This window comes from Schistocerca nitens, chromosome 4 (assembly GCF_023898315.1).
Source record: "Schistocerca nitens isolate TAMUIC-IGC-003100 chromosome 4, iqSchNite1.1, whole genome shotgun sequence".
In the NCBI taxonomy this organism is placed as follows: domain Eukaryota; kingdom Metazoa; phylum Arthropoda; class Insecta; order Orthoptera; family Acrididae; genus Schistocerca; species Schistocerca nitens.
In genome coordinates, this window is record NC_064617.1 from 142686915 (window position 1) to 142697688 (window position 10774).

Sequence of the window (10774 nt, forward strand, 5' to 3'; positions counted from 1 at the left end):
CCAGGCTGCCGTTCCATCCTGCCCCAGTGTTGTGTGCCCATAGGCGGAATATAGCTCGAACAAGTACATAAACACAAAGTACAAGTTTATGCCGAATACTTATAACATTTCTGGCAGACTGGCTCCTATAAGCGTAGACCGGCATAGGTCCATCCTGATTCTCGACTGACCGCTACGGTCGCAGGTTCGAATCCTGCCTCGGGCATGGGTGTTTGTGATGTCCTTAGGTTAGTTAGGTTTAAGTAGTTCTAAGTTCTAGGGGGCTGATGACCTCAGAAGTTAAGTCCCATAGTGCTCAGAGCCATTTTTTCAATACCGCCGTCACAGATCCACGCCCGCGGGTGCCATGTTTACCGTGACTGGCCCGCTAGCTGTCGACTGTTACCACACTCTGCCAGCGGCCCCAGATTTCATCGCTCAATTGCGCCTTCATTGAATTAGTGAATTTTGATAAAATTCCCCTTTCCTTCGACTAGGACTGACAGTAACGCAGCACTTAGAAGGTTTGTCTGTCCGGCGTCTCTACAGATTTGATATGAAGCACAGGCTGCCTTTCATTAGCTAATCTCGTAATCAGCAAAATTGTGTGTGTGAGCTGTTGTCCTCTTCATCTGCTGCCTTGCTGGTTGTTCTGTTACTGTGTCCTCTTGATTGTCATCTGTAGCGTTTGTTCCATTCGGCCGTCCGGCGTTTGGCTCTCGCTGTCTGTCATTTTGTTCGAGGTTCCATGGACTGCTGCAACATACGAGGTGTGGCTAGAAAAAAACCGGACTAGTACTGGTGAAACAATAAAACGAATGCAATAAGGCTGAAAGTCGCGTGGCCTGTCACGTGACTCTCGCTCCGCCTACTGCTCGAGTTTCATCTGCCTCCTGCACTCAGTCTGCCCGTGGCGTCTGTTTTAAGTAGTTGACGATTTGTCTGTGCGTCGGAAAATGTTGAGTGTACAGAAAGAACAGCGTGTTAACATCAAATTTTGTTTCAAACTAGGAAAATCTGCAGGTGAAACGTTTGTAATGTTACAACAAGTGTACGGCGATGATTGTTTATCGCGAACACAAGTGTTTGAGTGGTTTAAACGATTTAAAGGTGGCCGCGAAGACACCAGTGATGACACTCGCACTGGCAGACCATTGTCAGCAAAAACTGATGCAAACATTGAAAAAATCGGTAAACTTGTTCGACACTTTCCTTGTCAACTCCTGTTAACTCAGACACTGCTCTGATTGTTAAACGGCGATCTTGTCGAACAAGTTTACCGATTTTTTCAATGTTTGCATCAGTTTTTGCTGACAATGGTCTGCCAGTGCGAGTGTCATCACTGGTGTCTTCGCGGCCACCTTTAAATCGTTTAAACCACTCAAACACTTGTGTTCGCGATAAACAATCATCGCCGTACACTTGTTGTAACATTACAAACGTTTCACCTGCAGATTTTCCTAGTTTGAAACAAAATTTGATGTTAACACGCTGTTCTTTCTGTACACTCAACATTTTCCGACGCACAGACAAATCGTCAACTACTTAAAACAGACGCCACGGGCAGACTGAGTGCAGGAGGCAGATGAAACTCGAGCAGTAGGCGGAGCGAGAGTCACGTGACAGGCCACGCGACTTTCAGCCTTATTGCATTCGTTTTATTGTTTCACCAGTACTAGTCCGGTTTTTTTCTAGCCACACCTCGTATGTCAGCGACAGCTGTGACTGTGTTTGCGACTGCTGTCTCATCGATCGCTAGGTGTGCCACTCGTCTTTACAACACTCACAATTTCGCAGGAGACCCTCATGTACCACAATAGGTCTACACCCACAGACATTGGTATAAGACAGAATATGGTTTACCATACCAATTGCACCCTGCATCACAATGCTGAAAACCTGAAATTTATGAGCAGTGGAGCACCCCTCGGCAACATTGCTTATAATTGTTGCATAAGGTTTTAAAGCTACACTGATCTGCTCGTTACCGATTTCAAACGGCAGTTCAAAAATTCGAATGGCTCTATTGCAAAACCCGCCGTGGGTGACTAATCTCGCCTACATGAATGTTTAAATTACAAGATGGCTCCAAGTAATTCGACAATTTGATCACTTTCTGCAGCATTCCTTAACGTAAGGAATACCGTACTTCTGCAGTTCGATTGGGTCAATTCCAATGATATCATCATCTACTAGCTTAACTATCTCCACCATAAATCCCTATTTCAAACGAACTGGGTCGTGCAGAGCTGTTTTCAAACATAAATTTTAATTTATCCTTCCTCACTGGCCCAGCCGTCATTACTTTCGACAATTTCTTTTTAAGAAGTTGAAAAGCGCTCTACGGCGTTAAACTCACCATAATAGCAGTCGGCTAGCAGGAGTGGCATTGTAAACACAGCATAGCCGTACAGCACGGCCGCCGAAGTAGGCTGCCATTAGACCACGACATACGTACTGTTGCTGCATAGCCTTAGCACTTTGGTAAACGATACAGCCTGTTCATCTAGCACTGCTATTTCTTACGATTACATTCTGCCTTTATTAGGCCGCTATAGCTATGTTTAGTTTTGGAATGCTTTACGCCAATTTGTTGTAATTTGTTTCGATAACATCGATATGAGCCCTGCAACAACATCTTTTCATGATCATTTAAAACATTTTGCATCTTCGGTGAGTCAGTCTGTTTTCGACCAATGGATATCGTAAGCGCGTCCTTGTTTGAGAGAGTTTTCGCCACTGTAACGTTCTCTGCTAGTTGTTGGAGCCATATTTGGAGAGAAGACAGGTTGAAGAGAGGCAGAGGACATCCACCCGTCAGCATGCACCTCCCGCCGCCGTCGGGAGCGTGTCGGCGTGGCTTGAGGATGTGCGGACATTTGCCACGCCGGACATTTGCCACGATTTTACGAGGGCAGTTCAATAAGTAATGCAACACATTTCTTTCCTGAAACAGGGGTTGTTTTATTCAGCACTGAAATACACCAGGTTATTCCCCAATCTTTTAACTACACAACACTATTTTTCAAAGTAAGCTCCATTCAATGCTATGGCCTTACGCCACCTTGAAATGAGGGCCTGTATGCCTGCACAGTACCATTCCACTGGTCGATGTCGGAGCCAACGTCTTACTGCATCAATAACTTCTTCATCATCCGCGTAGTGCCTCCCACGGATTGCGTCCTTCATTGGGCCAAACATATGGAAATCCGACGGTGCGAGATCGGGGCTGTAGGGTGCATGAGGAAGAACAGTCCACTGAAGTTTTGTGAGCTCCTCTCGGGTGCGAAGACTTGTGTGAGGTCTTGCGTTGTCATGAAGAAGGAGAAGTTCGTTCAGACTTTTGTGCCTACGAACACGCTGAAGTCGTTTCTTCAATTTCTGAAGAGTAGCACAATACACTTCAGAGTTGATCGTTTGACCATGGGGAAGGACATCGAACAGAATAACCCCTTCAGCGTCCCAGAAGACTGTAACCATGACTTTACCGGCTGAGGGTATGGCTTTAAACTTTTTCTTGGTAGGGGAGTGGGTGTGGCGCCACTCCATTGATTGACGTTTTGTTTCAGGTTCGAAGTGATGAACCCATGTTTCATCGCCTGTAACAATGTTTGACAAGAAATTGTCACCCTCAGCCACATGACGAGCAAGCAATTCCGCACAGATGGTTCTCCTTTGCTCTTTATGGTGTTCAGTTAGACAACGAGGGACCCAGCGGGAACAAACCTTTGAATATCCCAACTGGTGAACAATTGTGACAGCACTACCAACAGAGATGTCAAGTTGAGCACTGAGTTGTTTGATGGTGATCCGTCGATCATCTCGAACGAGTGTGTTCGCACGCTCCGCCATTGCAGGAGTCACAGCTGTGCACGGCCGTCCCGCACGCGGGAGATCAGACAGTCTTGCTTGACCTTGCGGCGATGATGACACACGCTTTGCCCAACGACTCACCGTGCTTTTGTCCACTGCCAGATCACCGTAGACATTCTGCAAGCGCCTATGAATATCTGAGATGCCCTGGTTTTCCGCCATAAGAAACTCGATCACTGCCCGTTGTTTGCAACGCACATCCGTTACAGACGCCATTTTAACAGCTCCGTACAGCGCTGCCACCTGTCGGAAGTCAATGAAACTATACGAGACGAAGCGTGAATGTTTGAAAATATTCCACAAGAAATTTCCGGTTTTTTCAATCAAAATTGGCCGAGAAAAAAAATGTGTTGCATTACTTATTGAACTTCCCTCGTACCTGCTCCGAAAGGGTTAAGTCCCTTGACTCCTCCTCCTCCTCCTCACACGTGGATGTGCTTACGCCGAAAAGCGGATCATTGCAAGGGAAAGCTATTGTTAGAACATCTCTGTGGACCACCTGACGATGCGGTTCTGGAAGTGAGAAAGCAAGTGGAAAGGGCGAAGAGAAGGTCTCGAGAAGAAACTACACAGTTATCGGAGATACACTCGGATGAAATGGGAAATCTCCATAATAAAGGTTATGACTTTGTTACAGAGATGCCTAATTAAGAATCTATGAAGAGAACCATGCGTCGTCGACGCGGGGGAACCAACAAGAGCTTAAGAACTCTTATGAAATTAATCTTCTAGAAGATCTATTAAAAATGGGAGATGGCAGTAGTTTTCTTCTAGAAAACGATAGATTAGAGGAGAGACTAATGATTTTTAGTGGAAGCGAAGGAAAAGAATGTTTAAAAACATGTTCTCATTTTTTTTATCGATGGAACATTTACGATCTGCAGCAAGCAGTTTGTACAAATCTACACGATACACGTAGAGTTAGGAGGCCCCATAAAAGAAATAAACATTCTTCCTACGGTAGTTGCACTGCTCCTTAATAAGAAGAAAGACACATATGTTCGTCTGCTTCGTCTGATAAAACAGGGAGTCCCTGTGTGGTGTCCTAAAGAAGTGAATGTCGATTCTGAGGCAGCTGCGATATCGGCCATTCGTCAAGTTTTTCCCACAATTGAAATAAATGGATGCTATTTCCATATGAAGGAGAGTATATGGATAAGAATTCAAGTTCTCGGTCTAACTGAGGAGTACCGCCAGAGCGAGGATTTAAGACTTCACGTCAGCATGTGTGCAGCGCTGGCATTTGTAAAACCGGTGGACGTAAGCAATGGATGGATTGAGATTCATGCAGAAGCTCCTGATAACGGAAGGCTCTCTCAATTTTTGTCTACTTTGAGGACAACTGGCTAGAGAATGAGGATATCCCAAAAGAAATGTGGAACTGCTACGGAAAAGGCACCGAACGACGAATGCTGTTGAAGGGTGGCACCACAAAATAAATAGTATTATTGGAAACCCTCACCCTAGCATTACCTATTCGTTGGAGTGCTTGAAAAAGGAAGCAGAGCTCACAAACTGCATGCACATGAAATTGGAAATGAATCTTGAAGGTAAGAAGAGGAAGAAGAAGTACTTAAAGCTGGACGACAGGATGGAGAGGATCGTAGAGAATTATGAAGGGACTGGCAACATTAGGCCTTGCTTGAAAGCCATTGCCCATATTCAGAAACTGGACTAAAATACGTTGAAAATAATGTATTAAAAAACTATGAAGACCATTGCGTCCTCGAAGATTACTGAGTTAAAATGATGACAACACTGAAGCAGCATTATCGACGCTAATATTAAGTTGTAATTGTAAATAGAGTGTACATTAGTTCAGCCTGTTTAGGCTGACTTTAAACACGCCAAAATAGTAAATGGTCATTTATCATTTTGACAGCCCACAGCCTGTAGACGTGTGATGGGAATCAGCCTTTATTGTAAAAATTAAAGAGTGTTTCAAGCCCCACAAAAGTATCCCTAAATAGTTGTACGATGAAACTAGCTGGCCCCAGCTCGGTTCACTAGCGCGTAATCAAGAAGCAGTGAAATTTCTTAAAGAAGCCAACATTAAACATCACTCAAGTGATCCTCCCGTAACCAGAATTTACAGTTAATTATAACTTTTTTCAATAGCAATTTCCAAGTGCTCCTATTGTTGTCACGTTAAGATAACATTTTTCTACCTTCTAATATTGTGGTCATACTATTAAACAATTGTGAGTTCTAAAATTATTTTCTGAAACTTCAGAGTCGCAACTATCACCTAAAATATCATGGTTTGTTAAACTGATAGTATACGCTTTTGTAAAAGAAAACGGGAACTGAACCTTTGAATTGCAGCTAAAATTGACATCCCAAAACTCATCTGTTCCTAAGGTTGACTATTTCGGCACCTCAAATATTTTTTATTTAAGTTTAGCTGCAAACTTTTATAGTAGATGTAAATCTACTTAAGTACATTTAGATATAGCCCTTTAAAAATTACAATACCTTACTAAATTGTTGATTATCTTTAAACAGGCCTGTAAAAGCAACTGAAACTAGGCAAGGAGCTTAATACTGAAAATTAATTGTTACTAAACAATATCAGAAACAAATGCTTCTAACTTCATCACGGAACAGCCCTGCATATACATACATTTACAGGTGCCGGCGCCTATAGCTTTGACGCTCTGTAGCGACGGTGAATTACGTTTCTGTATAAAACCTCTAGAAGTGTGTAAGATTAATTGTACAGCACACTATATATACAGGGTGGTCTATTGATCGTGACCGGGCCAAATATCTCACTAAATAAGCGTCAAACGAAAAAACTACAAAGAACGAAACTTGTCTAGCTTGAAGGGGGAAACCAGATGACGCTATGGTTGGCCCGCTAGATGGCGCTGCCATAGGTCAAACGGATATAACCAACGTTTTTTAAAATAGGAACCCCCATCTTTTATTACATATTCGTGTAGTACGTAAAGAAATATGAATGTTTTAGTTGGACCACTTTTTTCACTTTGTGATATATGGCGCTGTATTAGTCACAAACATACGACTCACCATTTTAGATGAACAGTTGGTAACACGTAGGTTTTTTAAATTAAAATACAGAACGTAGGTACGTTTGAACATTTTATTTCGGTTGTTCCAGTGTGATACATGTACACTTGACAGCAAAAAAAGTGGGTCACTGCCGAATACAACCAACATAACGAAGCTGTGTTGCAGGTCCTCTAAACACCAAAACCCCGTGGGGTACAGTCGTTTGACTACACACAATGGGTACCGCAAGAGACTACTAGAGACCAAAGGTCTTTACGGAAGTCAGTCTATGCGTCAACTAATATCGTCATACGAAACATATTAGAAAACACGTTCTTAGCCATGAGACACCCCATAACACTCATTAACTAACCTTAATTGCTACAAGTGACATTCCAAAAGTTCTGAGAAAACGGATTATTTTACATATATCGAACAGCAATCCTTAGTCAAAATTACATACTTGAGACAATATATGGAGTTACAAAGCTGTACGGCAACTGGAAAAAAGTTTTTCGCTCTCGAAAAGGTTTTCCATCCACGTGCTGAACGTGGCTCAACGGCGAATGGCTCTGGAAACTGGATATTGGACGAACCAGTAAAAAAACGCGATTAACGGCAACAAGCACTCTACGGAAATCTCAACGTTAACAGCGAATCACCAGTGACATCATTGCTCTCGTAACACTTCAACAGCTACGTGTACACAAATTTGAACTTTAAATGACATGACCAACGTCGTCGTTCTGGACCTGGATTCAAACCCAGCACCTATAGCCATTGCTAACTAAGTTAAGCTTTGTTTGTGCCTTATTGAGACCCGATCACTAGGCATAAAGAGATGTGAAGTATAGACGTTTGCAGCAATATCAGTTATCAGTTCAGATCCTGAAAATAAAAGACGGAAATGTTTGTACTGAACTGGGAATCCTGTCATAACAGTTACCTTCCCGGGAACTACCCCCAACGACGTTTAATATGGTGTCATTCACAAGGAACAAGGTATCCTCATGTTTAAAATTGAAATACCATTATGTAAAGCTTGTGACAGGGATGCGAACCCAGCACCTAATTGTATAGTTAACTATGTACGTAAAATCAGAAGTTAAATATCAAATGTTTTCAACAATAGTGAGATGTTGGAACCTTAAATGACGACAGAATTGTTTTTGTCTGACTGGGATTGGAACCCAGCATCTAGCGCCGTTGTTTTCTAGCCAGGAACAGACCATAAATAGCTACTGTTGGTTCACCAGTAGCGAGATGTGCGCATGTTCAGCTAGACATCAGGAGACGAAAAGTTCTGTGCTGAATGGAATTCAAACCCCTTACACGTGGTCATGAAGACACTTTATTCTTTTCCAATAATAGCTAGGAGTGGCATGTTTGTACTTTCAATGATGTGATGGAAAATACTCTGCTGGCTAGAAGCTGAATCCACAACATATCGTCATTGGTGGTCAAAACGAACACAACGTCAAACCCAAATATGTTTTTGCCAGTACGATTGAGAGGAATGTTTAAACTTGAAAAGATGTATGGAAACGTTTGATCGTGTAATGTTGTGATAAAAAGTTCATCACATGGCTGTGAGTTGAAACGAACACGTTACAGCTGACAATGCACGAAGAGACGTTGAAAATGCAACTATTTTTCACCAGTAGTTCGGAGTGCACATGCTAGGGCTTGAAATGAAATAATGAATATTTTGTGGTGATCAGGATTCGAAATCAGATAGGTGCCTTTATAGGAGACCTAGAAGAGTTTTCTATCTTGGGGAACACAGTGAAATCGAATTCGAATCCCAGTCCAGCACCACAATTTTCAACGTCTTAGTTTCAAATAAAGTAAGAGCCTTGTGAACTTACATGGCCATTGGTTCATTAAATGAAATACGTTTTCTAGTTTACGACGCCATGCTGGTGACAGTCTCTTCCTTCCGGTGTTTCTCCGTCTGTCACAGCTCAAACGAATGCCGCTCTGCCGCAGTCGGCAGCGAAGGGATGTTGTCTTTACTGGGGTTATTGTACTACGCAAATTACTGGCGTTCTGCACTTGGCGTTACTACCGGTGAAGGAGAGTTACTTGTGTGTGTTAAAAATCTACGTCTGACGTCAGATGTGAACCTACACGTTCTACACTTCAATAGAAGATTAATTCACCAGACCACAGAACCCCCTGCCAAGCACATTATTAGGAATTGCAGAGTATTCATTTAGATGTAGATGCAGATGTCAAGGGACGGGTAACAGGAAGGAGGGCGGGATCTGAGAATGGATAGAAGTGCAGAAGTGCAAAATAAAAGCGTGTAATGCTTGCAAAGTATTGCTTACTTAGATGTGTGCCAAGTTCGTTTTATCGTAGGACCGAGAGATAAGGAAGGACTGTTTTCAGAACGAAGAATGGGTTATAGGGAAGGGGAGATCAAAGAATACGGTTTCATAGGTGTTGAGAAGAATGATAGAGAGTAAAAACAGCAGCAATTAAAAGAGAAAATGTAATGTCAATGGAAACCGCTAGATTTGTTTATAAAGTTTAGAGGGAATGGAATGGAAGAGCACTTGCGGCGATAGTGTCAGAGAGAGAGTGTGTGAGAGAGAATACAGGAGATATTAACAAGGAGTAAACATAGTATGAAATCGTTTGCATATTGTGTGGAGGACGGAGAGTGTATTCATGAATGGAGGGGAAGAGAGAGATGTATCTGAAATAACAAAAACTACTGTGACACAGTCCATCTACGCTGATTAGTTTGTAAGTATCTAGACAGGGTATAAATGAAATCAAAATAGAATATTTAACAAACTGTATATTTAAAAGAAACCCACTTGAATTAAACTCAAAGGAAAACTAGCTCCCGATGTGGAAAAATGACGAAAAAGAAGACATAACAAAACATTTTAAGGACTCTAATATTTTATCCAGAATCCTTCATTATTTTGTACTATCATGCGTCTTCGCGTAGAATGTATAAGCCGTCGGATGTAACAGGCTGAAGAAGCAACTTCCTCCCAGGCTTCCAGGATGCAGTCCCAAAGAGCGTCCGCAGTAGTTAGTTGGTTGGTTGGTTGGTTTCGTGGCCAGTTCTCTGTTAATGTTCTGGCGACCTCAGCCCACATGGTTTCCATGGGATTCTTATCACCCGCCCGTTGTGGCCAGTCCATGACGTTGACGCCAGTCGTGGAGAGACGCTGCTGAACAAATGCAGACTTGTAAATGGGAGAATGGTCCTCTTGCAATGTGACGTCCCCTACTGCGTACAGCATTCGCACTGACGGAAGCATCACATTTTCCAATATGAGGGCATACTGCACGCTGTCCAGAGTTCCTTTTATCCTGTGAAGAATTCCCGCCCCTCTAGCATAACTCCAACCCCAGCAGGTAACAGATAGCCGGCCACTTCTTCTCGTCGTGGTTACATATTCGCGTCGATGGCGAGTCCCTTGCGTCCTGTAAACGATTCATGGACCGTCGTTACTGGTGTAAAACACCTTCTCATCAGTGAAAATGACGTTGTCCCACGACGCCTTTAGATGGAGCTCAGCAAATGCTAGCCGGTATGCCGGCCTGAGTGGCCGAGTGGTTCTAGGCGCTACAGTCTCGAACCGCGTGACCGCTGCGGTCGCAGGTTCGAATCCTGCCTCGGGCATGGATGTGTGTGATGTCTTTAGGTTAGTTAGGTTTAAGTCGTTCTAAGTTCTAGGGGACTGATGACCTTAGAAGTTAAGTCCCATAGTGCTCAGAGCCGTTTTTTTGCTAGCCGGTATAAAACGTTGTCTTCGCTGAGCTCTTGTTTCACGGCGGATCGTCGTGCATGCAGTCCAGCGTCCCTCAGCCTTCGGCGAATCGTGTCACTGGAGCCGGGGAAGTTGGTCTCCCGCCGCAACTGCTTCGCGTTCAGAAAGGG

The 10774-nt window shown here is 43.3% G+C and overlaps 1 non-coding gene across 1 annotated transcript; it reads left to right on the plus strand.

Moving 5' to 3' along the window:
- The first annotated feature begins 10432 nt into the window (after nucleotides 1–10432).
- On the plus strand, nucleotides 10433–10516 carry Trnas-cga (transfer RNA serine (anticodon CGA)). The gene is given in 2 exon segments: nucleotides 10433–10472; nucleotides 10482–10516. It is a non-coding gene; the product is annotated as a tRNA-Ser (tRNA).
- The last annotated feature ends 258 nt before the right edge of the window (nucleotides 10517–10774 follow it).